The sequence below is a fragment of the Panthera tigris genome, chromosome A1 (assembly GCF_018350195.1).
Source record: "Panthera tigris isolate Pti1 chromosome A1, P.tigris_Pti1_mat1.1, whole genome shotgun sequence".
Lineage (NCBI taxonomy): Eukaryota > Metazoa > Chordata > Mammalia > Carnivora > Felidae > Panthera > Panthera tigris.
In genome coordinates, this window is record NC_056660.1 from 124,300,564 (window position 1) to 124,314,769 (window position 14,206).

The window sequence follows — 14,206 nt, forward strand, 5'->3', positions numbered from 1 at the left end:
TTATTTATTTATTTATTTATTTATTTATTTATTTATTTATAGTATTTATTTATATTTGAGAGAGAGAGCGAGCAGAAAGACAGAAAGTATGACAGCTGTGCTGACAGCTCAGAGCCTGATGCAGGGCTCAAACCCACGAGCCGTGAGATTGTGACCTGAGCCCCCTCATTTTTTTTTTTTTAAATCAACTTTGACCACAAAGGCAACTGTTACTGGTCTTCAAATGGACAAGAATATCTTTGGGTGGCATCTATCTAGATGAAGATGAGTGGGAAATAGAGTCTTATAGGTGTACTAGAAAGAGATTTTGAAACATATAATATCCTTTTATACCTAATTGTATTACTTAATCAGGATGATATTTTCTATTAACATGGTCCTTTCAAATAAGGAACTCAAAGTGGAAAAGGAATCACAGATTTATAGAAAGCAGAAAAATCAGCTCCCTGTATTCCCATTAAAGTGTTGTCTGTATTAGAAGTCACAAAAAAAATGAAAGATAAACATTCATGTTAAAGAAATTTCCAAATTGATATGATTGCTTCCACAAATGAAATACTGGAAGCAGTGATGATGTTGAGAAAGTGGTAGAACGCAGCCTGTTTTTATTTTCTAGGGGAAAACAAGGCAGAGAAAGAGAAGGAAAAAATAGTGGATAGTGCTCCCATTTACACACTGCCTGGGTTAATATGTAATTGGCAAGCTTAATGACTGCATAATAACTGCCTCTATTGTTTACTGTCTGGATGGTGGCCAGTCATCACTCTGCCCACCAGGGGCTTTGAGTTTGTAAGGAATGCAGTGAGTAGCTGCATGCCACGGTCTACATGCCAGGTGTAACCTAGCTGAAGAAGACGTTCAGGAGGAAGTGCATGGGGAGACCTGGTGATGTTCCCAGTGGTGGGGTGTGTCTCTCTGCTCTTGGTAAATAGTCTCACTTCAAAACTGCTATGTGAGTTGTGGCAGAACAGAGCTATGCTGGGCTCCACTTGAAAAAGACAAAGAAAGGAAAACTCTCATGATCCAGAAAAAGTTCTCATTTCTGTCCTAACCAAGCTGTAAAGAAGAAGAAGAAGAAGAAGAAGAAGAAGAAGAAGAAGAAGAAGAAGAAGAAGAAGAGGAGGAGGAGTGTTCCCTTGGCTGTTCTTGCACTGACCTGGGATGTGCTGGGAAGTACTCATCTTTCATGTTTGTTTCATGTCTCAGATTTGCAGGGATGTGAAAAGACATTCCTCCTTACTGTTTTCCTGATCCACTTTCTAAGTTCTTTCCCCTTGCCTTCATAATGTGACATAGGCAAACAGACCAAGACTTTCAATCATGAACTACCGAAAGGATTTCCATGGAAACGTACATGAATCCACTGCTATGGTGCTGATCTTGTCTCATCTTGCCTCTTGCAAGGACCAAGATGGTTTGATGTACAAAAACAAGTGTAATTTATTCTCATGTGGTCTTGTTCTGATCTGGGTTACAAGTGTTCTCCCTGATTACCTTAACTTTCATTGGTTTCTTCATTGTCCAATAAATCAAGTTCAGATTCCTGACACCTGAGAAGGCTCTCCTACTACTTTCCCTACTTTCCCTTCCACTTCAACTTAACACTGCTTTATTGTGTTGCTCCATCCTTTCTTCTGCCTAACTAGATGTCTCCTTCTACTCACTCTCTCTCCATTTAAATCATGTTCCTCTGCTGCAAACCTTGTAGTATCTCCCTATTATATACATTCTCACACACCTTGTGCTTTTCCTTCATAACACTTATCCCTACGGCCATAAAATGCTTATATGTATAGTCATCAGTGGGGCGACTTTCTTCCTCACTACACAATGAGATTTCTAAAGATAGGGACAACATGTATTATGTTCTGTGACACATATCTAACAGCAAACAGGTAATAGGTGATTAGATTGTCAAGTTAATAACTATATTAATGGTGATGAACACCAGTTCAAATTTCCACTTCCTTCATAAGATGGACCTTCAACTTTTCCAGCTGAGTATATTCTTGTTAGTCATCATCTGAAGTAGCAGGTGAACTTTGTGCTTCATGCTGGCACTATCATTCTCCATGTTTTGTCAGCATTATCAGGATCTTAGTCTTATCTCCTCTGTTATTCTAAGGCTCCTTGACAGAAGGGACTCTCATTCATTCTTTATATCATTCACAACTTTAATCACAAAAGTTACCTAAATGGGACTCAAAACCTGTTGTCTGAATGATGGATAAATCTTTTATGTATTCCCTTGTTTGTTTAATGTCTACAGTCTCACATTAGGCAAACACATTACCCTTCCTACAACAGAATTTAAATAAATAAATAACCAGTTGACATATCTTTTCAGCATTTCAGAGTTTTAACTATGTATGTAGCATATGCTCCTTCCAGGGGCATTCCATTGTGTTCTGAGAAGTCTTGAGTTTAAAGCTGTGAAGGCAGGGCATGAAGAAGTTCTAAGTTTTGGGCCAGAGACAACAGAGGAGGTTAAGAGCCTGAAGCAGCAGGAAAATGAAGAGAGCAGGAATAAGTATTTGCAACAGATGATTTAGGTGGAAAAAACTGTATGCTTCAAGAAACTCAAAAGAGTGACGGGCTTTGAGCTTAAGCCTTTATTGTTTATAAACTTGAGCTAAGGTCTTCATCCTGAATATACTGTGTCACCTTGCTAAAATCACTTTTCTCCCTGAATCTGTTTCCCCATGAGTGAAATGACACAAATGATGCTTATATTTCAGATTGTTTATGTAATTCGTACAATAAAAAGTGAGAAATTGGGGTGCCTGGGTGGCTCAGTCAGTTAAGCGGCCGACTTCGGCTCAGGTCATGATCTCGCAGTCTGTGGGTTCGAGCCCCGCGTCGGGCTCTGTGCTGACAGCTCAGAGCCTGGAGCCTGTTTCGGATTCTGTGTCTCCCTCTCTCTGACCCTTCCCCATTCATGCTCTGTCTCTCTCTGTCTCAAAAATAAATAAACGTTAAAAAAAAAAAATTAAAAAAAAAAAAGTGAGAAATTGTTCTTATCAGCCCAAAAGGGTTATGTAAGTGGGATCACCTAAATGGTGGTTAGGACTGAGAACTAGAGTGAGACAGCTCAGATGGTTTAGGAGACCACAAAGCAGAAGCTTATGTTTCATCAGGAGAGTAAAAGGACCATCACCCTTAAGGCCCTAGAGTAAATGGGGATTAAAAAGTTAAATAAGGAGGAGGTAGTCAGAATTTGAGGAAGGAATGTGGGGGGATGGGGCAGATAGAGCAACTACACAGAATATGAATGAGGCATAAAGTAAACAGGGGGTAAGACTAAAAGAGTCTTAGGAGAAGGTAAAAGGGGGACACCCAAGGAAAGAGGAGAGCTGGGCAGGACAGGGAGCTCAGTATTTCTTCTATGAGATATAAGATAACATACAATGAGAAGAGATTGAAGAGAGGGAATCCAGGATCCCATAGATTTGGCATCATGGAAAAAGGCTGGGAGCCAAGGGGCTCCCACAAAAAGTAGACCCCTACATCTTAATCTTACACAATGTGATATGTCAATTACATCTCAATAAAGCTTGAGAGGAAAAAAAAAAAAAAAGACCTACCTACTTCCTGCTTATCAGATCCAATTAACATAACATGGCAAGCCAGTGTGATGTTTTGTGGAATAAGATAAAAAAGATAAATTCATAGAGGTGGAAAGGAAAATGGTGGTTGCTGAGGGCTGGGAGAAGGGAGGGAATAGGAAGTAAGTATTTAATAGATACGGAGAGTTTGGGTTTTTGCAAGATGAAAAAAGTTCTGGATATAGATGGTGGTGACAGCAGTACAACAATGTGAATGTGCTTAATGCCACTGAACTGTATACTTAAAAATGGTTAAAATGGGAAGTTTTATGTTATGTATATCTTACCACAATTTTTGAAGGAAAGAAGGAAAGAAAGAAAGAAAGAAAGAAAGAAAGAAAGAAAGAAAGAAAGAAACTTAAAAAGAGTCAGTTGTACTCTCTACTAAGAGAATATAAGAACAGGAGCAGTAAAGGAATCCCTGAAGAACTGATGAAAGGAAAAGGGACCACAGAAACCAAAAGTGGAGAAAATGTCCAAGCCAGGCTGTCTTCTTCCTAGAAATGCAACCCACTACATTTTCCAGATTCCTCTGCAGTTGGGTGTGGCCAGGTGGCCAAGTTTTAGCCAAACTAACATTAACAGAATGTTGTAGGCCACTTCCACAAACCAGGTACACAAAAATCTTCCACCTGTGTTTCTCCATGCTATTTTCCTTCTGAAATGTGGGTGCTCATGGCCAGGGCAACTTTGGAAGCCACATGTTGAAGACAATGAAGCCGCAAGACAAAAGGAGTTCAGACTCCTGCATCACTGCTTGAAGGATAGAACTGTATCGATCAGGACATCTATTTTAACTATCAAGACATCTATTTTAGACATAACATCAGCAAGAAAAAACAAGTCTATTGTGTCCAAGCCAATAAACAGTTGGAGGTGAATTCATTATAAGAGTTATCATTACCTTAACTGGGGAGGCTGGGGAGGTGAGTAAGGAGCCCACTGGCTGCATTTTTGAACAATCAAGTGAGAATTATAAGAAGAGAAAGTGGAAAAAGCTGGGAGAAAGAAAATAATTGCAGAGGGTATCTATGGATAGTCTTTGAAACCAGGATACAAGAAAAAAAAGAATAACAAAATGTGGCTTTTAACAAATGTTGTTAATAAAGCATGTGCTATTACACATCATGATCCAGTCAGTCCATATCCATCCCTATTTATTGGCTCTCCTCTACTCTATGACCTTGGCCATGCACATACCCTGTCCTAAGCTTTCTATTTATAGCCACAAGAAAAAATATCAAACAAGTTTCCAATACAGGTTTTTAAAAAACTCCAAGTTCCTTCTCTTGCTTTCCCTCTCTCTCTTTTTCCTCCAAATAATTTTTAATTGTTTAATGTGGGAAAATGTTTTATGGGAATTGCATTCCTTTCTGAGCCACTGCCTGGGTCATTTAAAACTAAACAATAGACAAAACAAAGGGAAACATTAACTTGCGGGGAGGGTGGGGGGTACTTTATAATAACAACCTTCAGGGCTGATCTAGGATTGGCTAAGATGATAAAAGGAGTTAAAAATTTGTGGCCATCCAGGCTACATAAAAATAATATTCAGCTTTCGCCTCTCCTCCTCCCCAACAGGTATGCTCCAGAGAGATGCCTAATTAATCCTGTAGTCCTATCAGTTCCTATTATTGCTAAAATGTTCTCAGATTCTCAGATAAGTCACAGGCCAGTGAATTAATATAGTTGCTAAAGGCTAAAGTTTGCAGAGACTCTAAAGCCATTCAAGCAAAAACAAGGTATAAACAGAATTCATTTTAATGACTATTATTATTTTTATTATTTTAAGCAGATAGGTTTATCCAGGACATGCAAACTTAGCTTTTGAGTCTTGGTTGTAAACCTTTAGGCACTTTTCTAGCTCTTGTAATAACACCAATGAGAGATTAAACTAGAAAGTAAATCTACAAATGAGTAGCCATCTTATAATTAGCAAGCACTCTCCTTTATATAAAATTCCGTGACAGCCTTTAATAGCCATACTTTATACTCACCTAGAGCCTTTCATCTGAAAAGCTCAAAGCACATCTTGCTAATACCAGTGCCAATTATCTCAAACTTTTTGTAAGTCAGGGAGCTAGAATTTCCATCCACAAGGCATTTTGGTCATTGCTGGGATCTGAGCCCTTCTGTCTCCATCCCATGTTGTTGTGGGTAACACTCTTTCCCCAGATCACAGCCCCACTCCCAGCCCAATTAAGGGGAGAAGGGATCCTATCAGGGCAAGAAATACTGGTTTTAGCCACATTAGAGGCAATGGAAGGAAAAGAAAAGGTCATCCTTTGGAATTAGACCTGACTACACAACATAGCTTTAAACAAATCATCTTAACCTCTCTGAGCTTCAATTTGCTCATCTATAACCAAGAATATAAAATAATACTACAGTTCTTGGCACACCGTAGGCACTCAATAAATACCTGCTTGAGACTATAAAACCATATCATCCTTCCTATCACTAATTTCATTGGATTTTTTTTTTCCCACTAGATTTTTTAAACTAAGCAATGTTTTATCTGTTTAATATTGGCTGAGAGTCTGCATGGGAATACTGACCATGGTAGGGACTAAATAAATGTTAGTGAAGTTGCACTGGTGTAGAAGAAGTGTATATCCAATGCCCACGAAAACCAAACTATCTTGGGTTACCCATAAAAATAAGTCCCATATTTTTTCAATAAGTGCTAACCCCTGGATATGAATGATTTATACTAATACAATTATAACCCTTTTTAGTATACTTGAGGTGATTTTCCAAATCCCTTATGTCCTGTATTTATAAACAAAGGTGAATATTGTTAGGAATTTTACCACTTTTTAAAATACCAAATAATAAGTTATTAGTTACAGAGATCTGTTGAAGAAAATCTTATGTTATATAAACTTAAATGTATTACTATGGTTTATGGATTCATTTGGGTTATTTTTAGAAGGCAAAAACTTAGTCTTTTCAGCTATCTGAAGACAAAATTGTATACCTCCCATTATAAATATCACATTTTCATTAGATTTTTCACAGTTCACCAAAAATGCAGCCACATCATTTATTAGTCAAGAACTATAGAGTCAAAAGGAGTCCCTATTCCCTGGATTTGAAAGTGTTAAAAAAAATTCTAGAGGGTATAATGCTAAGTGAAATAAATCAGAGAAAGACAAATACCATATGATTTCACTCGTATGTGGAATTTAAGAAACAAAATAAATAAGGGAAAAAAGAGATAACAACAACAAAAAAAACAGATTCTTAAATACAGAGTACAGACTGTCACCAGAGGGGAGAGGGACAGAAGATAGGTGAAATAGGTGAAGGGGATTAAGAGTATACTATCATATGAGCACTAAGTAATGTACAGAATTGTTGAACCATTATATTGTACACCTGAAACTAACATAACACTGTATGCTAATTATACTTGAATTTTAAAAATTAATTTAAAAATGTTTTAATTATTAACTTACTTGTTAGGCCATGACAGTGACATCACTTACCCAGAACTGTTTTAGCAACCTCAATCAATTCAAAACATGGTAATGATCAAACAGTAAGGACAAGAGTTAGGAGGAGCTTCTGAGTAGGCAAAATAGGTATTAGGAACATTTATGTCTAACAGTCACGAATTTCATTCATAAGAGATACTTTAGCATATCACTCAGAGCTAAGTTACCCTTACTTTGTCCACAATTCTAACAAGTTTTCATTTGATTTCTCCCACTGTCAGTAGTTTAAAAGCAGCAAATCAGAAGTATGTAGACATTAGAAGGAAGATTTCTTACAGCTGTTATCCAATAAGCCAGCAAATTAACAAGCTCTTTTTGAATGGTAACTATTTTCTACCACTTTAGTAGGTACTAAGGGACAGAAAAGTGTAAGTTATTATCCTTGTCCTCCATAGCTTAATACTTCTGTTGAGGATACAAAAGAGCTCCACACAGGAAACAAATAGAAACAAATAAATTACATACCACTGACCATAGCTTTAAAAACTTCAGAGAAAAGAGAAATCAGCATAGGAGAGAATACAAAATATTTCATTGAGGCCAAATCTTTTTTTTTTAATTTTTTAAAAAAGGATACAAACAAAATATTAGAGCAAGCCCTTTGTCTGAAGACTTAAAAAAAAAACATATGTGTGAAGGGTGATGCCTTATAATCATTGTGGGAGACACTTAAAAGTTTAAAAAAAAGTTTTTCTCAGAAGAGAAAATGAACAGGGACAATTAGGTAGCGTCAAGTATCAAATACAGTGATTTCTTTGTGTATATCTGGAAAACCAAATAAGGAGAAATCAGCTTACAGTGCAGAAGCAAAGACTGCACTAAGGCATTGGAATGTATTTTTAAATATAATCATGTTTTTTTTTAAGTTTTCCTTTTATATACTGCTCTTTCAATGGTTTTAGTGAGGGGCTCCTGGCTGGCTCGGTCGGAAGAGCTCACAACTCTTGATCTCAGGGCCATGAGTTCGAGCCCCATGTTGGGTTTGGAGATGGCTTAAATAAATTTAAACAAATTTTTTTAATTAATTAATTTATTTTTAAAAAATTTTTATTTATTTATTTTTGAGAGAGAAAGAGCACAAGCCAGGGAGGAGCAGAGAGAGACAGGGAGACACAGAACCCGAAGCAAGCTACAGGCTCTGAGCTATCAGTGCAGAGCTCAACATGGGACTTGAACTCATGAATTGTGAGAGCATGACCTGAGCTGAAATCGGATGCTTAACCAACTGAGCCACCCAGGTACCCCTTAAAAAAATTTTTTAAACAAATAAATAAACGGTTTCAGTGCAACTGCATGGAGGCAGAGTAATGGGTGCAATGACCATTCAGTAGTACTGGTTGCATGACCTGTGTAAGGTCATCCTCCCCTGTCCCACTCTACCAGCTCTGCTAATCCATAGGATCACTGACACCTTCCCAGCAGAAATGGCTCTCCTTCACGAGTTTCACAGAGATTTTAATCTGTAATCAGGATTCTGAATAAGAACTTCATGAACTGCTCTACTCATGACCCAAGTTGGCAAAAAGGGCCAAGTCTATCTGCCAGCATCAGTGGACAACAATGATGATAAAGACCACGGGCCAAAGAATCTGAAGGAGAACAAATGTGCACACACCAAACTTGCCGCCTGATTACTTGGTGACAGATGCTGGCCTGGATTTAAAGGGCACCAAGATAACCCCCAATTAAATCTCTCCCATCCACAAAAAAAGCAATGCAGTAGGGTGAATAGAGGATAATGGTTATTTCTCCCCCAAGTAAAACACAGGCAATAAAAACAATAAAGCTCCTACCAGCCAGATACAACTAGTGACATATATTCCAGGTAAGTGGCCATTTGCAAATCTGTCCTAGGTCAAAGATAGCAGAGAACAGTCCTCCAAAAAATGAAAGAATATTTTCTCATTTTTTTTGATGCCATTCACAATGTAACATTCACAAATATGACATACTTTTCCATTCGATTGGCATTATCAATGTTTTCTCCATCACTTTTTAAAGTTTAGACTCTAGACAATCAACATTGGATCAAGCCGCAATGTGCAACATTTGTGAGTGTCTATGGTTTAAATACTTCCACCATGGTCAGTTTCAAGCTTCCAATATAACATTACTGAAAACAGAGTTGGAAAGGGATGAACAACAGCCCACCATTATACAGTGTTTCTAACACACAGATACAATAGATATACGCAATCTCAAGAGCACAGAAATATCTAAATGCAGTAAAATAATTAGGAAGTGATGAGTTTTTAGGATGCTATTATCTTCATGTTTAATATAATTTTTTAGTCATGAGTTTATACAACTTAACTTTTAATAATGGCTGTATATAACAGGGCTCACATAACTCCTAAAAACTGAACTATCGGTTCTCAAGAACCAGTATGAGCCAGATCTAACACAACATGGATTCCATTCATTCCTAAGACCTACCTATATTCCCATCCTGATTTCAGGAGCTGACAAATGCCCTCATTTGTCCAGTCTATATAGATCCAGTTGCTTTCTGGTCACCTTCAACCAAAAGAATCTTGGCTTATTAAAGAGATCCCTGCCAGCTAAAGCAGATGAAGATGGCTTCATCTAAGAGGCAAGATTACAGCTAACACCTATGAAGGAAAATCTTCCAGCCAACTTAGATTTTTTTTTTTTTAACTGGACTTCCCACCTTGTTAAATAAAATTTCCAACTATGAAAAGCCTGGGCATGCCATGCAATGGTCACTTTAAATGTCTTCCCCAGATGAAGAATGTTTAATCAGCTGAGCAGAGCCTGCAGGCCCCACAGGAGTCCGGAGGATGTTAACAGCTCACAACCACTCCTGCATTCCCAGGAGCCCCAGCATCACTTTGTGAAACTGCACAGGGTGGAGTCCTGGCTTCTCCCTGGGGAGGAAGTGGCTGCTGAAATGCCAGATGTGCCATTCCCACAGCAGCTGGTGGAGGGCCCATCTCTCCCAGGGTAAGGAGCAGCCTCCGCAGAGACCAAGCCCCGGAAGTCTACAAAATTTCCACAGACTTGCCAGGAGAACCCAAAGCTGTGCAGGGCCTGAGGCAACACTGGATGATAAATAGAACATTATTCAGGGCTGATGCTCCCACCCACCTCCTTTGCTTCCGGCCACCAGTGTTTGGAAAACCTGTTTAAAGAGTTATTCCAAGTGTTTTCAAGCCTCTGATCTGTCTTCAAAAATATCCTTGAAGAGGAAACAAAGGCTGTTTGCTAACAGTGGACTGGGTAGAAATGACCAGGAAAAGTCTTTCCAGCACACCTAGATGAAAGCCACAAATTAGGTTTGGGGAGGGCTTGGACAGAAACCAGCTGTCTACCAGTCTGCTGTGCTCTGCTTGTTCTGCATTTTAAAAAGGGGGGGCGGGGGTGGGCAGCTGAAGTCCACTCCTCTGTGTGAAAGCTGGGGGGTGGAAAGCTGGGGGGTGGAAAGATGAGGGCAGAAGAGAAATGGGGGAGCAGAAGTGGGGACGCTACAGATGATTGGAAAGAGGGAGACGGTGAGACATGGAAAAACAGCAGGGAAATCAAGTGAAATCTTGTTTAATATACATTTTCTCAAAGGGGTTGAGCTGAACTCTACAGTCATGCATCCAGAGTTGATTAAAACCTGAAATTTCCTGTAATTGGACCTCATTAATAAATTCCTCAGGGTTCCAGGAGGCTCTGAAGAGGTAAAACAAGGGTTTGGAGAGATGAGAGCAACGGGAGGTTGTACAATCCCAGACCATGGAGTTAATTCCATTTAATCAGCCTGGAGAAAGTCTGTATTCACAACAATCCCTGGAACCTGCTGAGCGCTCCTTCAGCAGGGCAGGATTTTCTCTCATTCACTGCATCCTTACTTTTTAACCCCTACTTCCAACATGGATAACGAACTGCCCCCAAAGTTCTCTGCAAGTCAAGTGCAAGTCAACTTAAGGAACCTCACTGCTGCTGTGGTGGGTGTAAATTCCAGTGATTGAAACAAGAGAGGCTGCCACCTCCCAACCTCCTCTGTTCATTTTCATCCACCACGTTCACCACGGCTTTGCCACACCCATCTCCTCCCCTTCTGCCTTTATTCCCCCCTCTATCCTCAGTTGTTAGTTTGACCTCACATTAGCATAATCCCAAACCTCAATTGAGACATTAGCATTGGTTAGTTGTCACACATTGGCTTGCTGAGTGATTAGTAAAGTGGCGAGTGTGCTTGGTGTAAAATGTACCTTCTCTCTTTCCTCTAGTAGAGTGAGCCAGAGATACAAAATGCCCAAAGATCAGAAATCTAGGAAAAAACAAGCAGCAAAGGGGGATGTCCAATTTAGGAAGTCAATTTCTAAATAGGAAAGGACAAGGGTCAAATTGTCAGGGTTCCAAATGGCTCCTTCTCACAGTATTGATACCTTACAAATTTCTCCTTCCCTTTTTGGGCATTTCAGTGAGAAGTGTCATCTGGTAAGACCAGAATGGAAGAGCCACAGCAATATCAACCTCCATCCTCAAGGATCATTAACCTCCATCCCCAAGGACCCCAAGGTCACTGGTCCTCAGAATAAGATTCACCCCAGGACGAAGGCAATGTGTCTTTTGTGGGATGTGATTATTTTCGTTGTCCAGACTAGAGTTAAGCTGCAGAAAAAAGGGGATGGAGATGGAGAAGAGAGGAAAGGTCAACTTACCAGAGATAGTGGAACCAGAAGAGGTGGTTAAGCCAGACCTGCAGTTACCTTCTTATTGCACCCACCCAGCCACAGTTATCTTCACACCCTAAATAAGCCTCAGAACATAAGAACAGGCTACCTTTTTCACTTGTAACTTAGCCTCTATTTTCCTGTTCCCTTACCAGGCTGCATTTGGAGATGTTCTTCCTCTCAACTCTTCACCTTCCTTAATTCTAACATACCCTCACTCTCACCCCAATACAGAAAAAAGAAGTTTCTTTGCACTGCTTTTCCTAATGACTATAGAGAAATCTCAGATGACCCAGTGTTTCCATTAGAATGAATGGTGTCTCGTCTGTAGCTCTCCCTCTTCTTGAAGGCTGTCTTTGTGTTCTTTCTCCCAGCATGGGCCATTATACTCAGGCCATCAAGAAGGAAAAGACTGATGAATGTATCTACCAAAAATAAAAATTAGATTAAGAAATAAACTTCCAGTGGCATCTGGGTGGCTCAGTAGTTTAACCATTTGCCTCTTAATTTCAGTTCAGGTCACGATCTCACAGTGGTGGGTTCAAGCACTAAGTTGGGTGCCATGCTGGGCATGAAGCCTGCTTAAGATTCTCTCTCTCCCCTCTCTCTGCCCCTCCTCAGCTCACTCTTTCTCTCTCTCTCAGTAATAATAATAATAATAATAATAATAATTAACCTCCATATGGCAAATACGGTGGACATCATAAACGAAGTCCAAAGACAAAAACTGAAGAAAATTTCTTGAAATATATCTGAGAAAGGTATGGTTTCTTAATAAACAAAGAATCTTTATAATTCAGTAAGACAAAAGAACAAAGGAAATTAACTGCTCAGTAAAAAAAAAAAAAAAAGAGAGAGAGATAATAGGTGTACCACATTACTCAACATTAAGAAGGTAAAAAAAAATCAAAACAAGTCACTGTTTTTCCCTATCAGGTTGGAAAATACTAAAGGTTTGGTAATCCTCCATATTGGTGACGATGTGGAGAAACAGTCACATACTATTGGTAGAAGTCTCTGTAAGTATAGTTTTGCAAAAGTAAATTTGGCAACATCTAGCAAAGTTAAAAAATGTACATATATTTTGACTCAGAAATTACATTATGAGAAATGTATTCTATAGATATAAAAGTACCCAAAAATAGGGGTACCTGGGTGGCTCTATCAGTTAAGCATCCAACGTGGCTCAGGTCATGATCTCGCAGTTCGTGGGTTTGAGCCCCACATCAGGCTCTGTGCCTGGAGCCTGCTTCACATTCTGTCTCCCTCTCACTTTCTGCCCCTCCCCTGCTCATACTATGTCTCTGTCTCTCAAAAATAAATAAATATTTTTTAAAGTATCCAAAAATACATGTACAAAGGTGGTCAATGAAACTTTATTTGAAATTTTTAAAATTTTCCACAAATAGGCCATTAGTACATTGTTTTTTTTTTTTTAATTCTAGGAAAGAAAATGGTAAAGGTAGGTGTCTTAGTCCATTCAAACTGCTATGACAAAATACTACAGACTGGATGCTTAAAACAAAAGAAATTTATTGCTCACAGTTCTGGAGGCTGGAAAATCCAAGGTGAAGGTACCAGTATAATCACCTTCTCGTGAGAGCCCCTCTTCTGGTTCATAGGACAGCAACTTCTCACTGTGTCCTCACATGGTGAAAGACCGGAGTCTCTGTGGAGCCTCTTTTACAAAGCACTAATCCCATTCATGAGGCCTCTGCCCTCATGATCTAATCAGCACTCAAAGGTCATCATCTAATACTATCATCTTTGGGAGTTATGACCTCAAAATATAAGTTTTGAGGTGGCGATAAATATTCAGACCATACCATTAGGAATAAAGGTAAGAAGAGAGGCTTTTTATTTTTTATCTAAAATTTTTCTGTTTGTCTTAATTTTTTGCCAAGTGTATTAAAAAAATTCCTTTTCAAATCAATAAAAAACAAACAAAAAAACCCTCCAGCTATACATGCTGTTTCTGGTCGCTAACTCCTTGCTGGTGCCCAATAATTCCCCAAGACAAACATATGATTCACCTACTCAGTCCCAATTAACCAACACTTCAAACTGAGCAAAACCTTTGATTGAAGTGCTCTGCATCAGGATAGTTGACAAAAGACAAAAAAAATTAATTTCTTGATGGTCTCTTTCTCAATGACCATACGCTGTTAGCTGGTTCAGAAACAGTTGACAAAGGCTATATAGCACAGGCAATCAAGTGAGATTTTGGAGCAAGCAACTCTAGCTTCATCCTGCTTCTTCATGATGGGGACTGGGAACAGATCAGGGAGGTGGGTGGTCCCATGGGCACCTACCACTTTGACACCAACTGGCCTGGCTCTGTCTACTGTACCCACTGTCAGAAACATTCAGGAAGGCTTAGAATCGTGCCCCGGGGTATGATTCCAACTATATGACA

At 39.1% G+C, this 14,206-nt stretch overlaps 1 protein-coding gene across 1 annotated transcript in view; it reads right to left on the reverse strand.

Annotated features, from left to right (window-relative positions):
* Positions 1-14,206, reverse strand: part of ANKRD55 (ankyrin repeat domain 55) — a 595,509-nt gene that overhangs the window by 462,329 nt on the left and 118,974 nt on the right. The gene's annotated exons all lie outside the window — the stretch shown is intronic.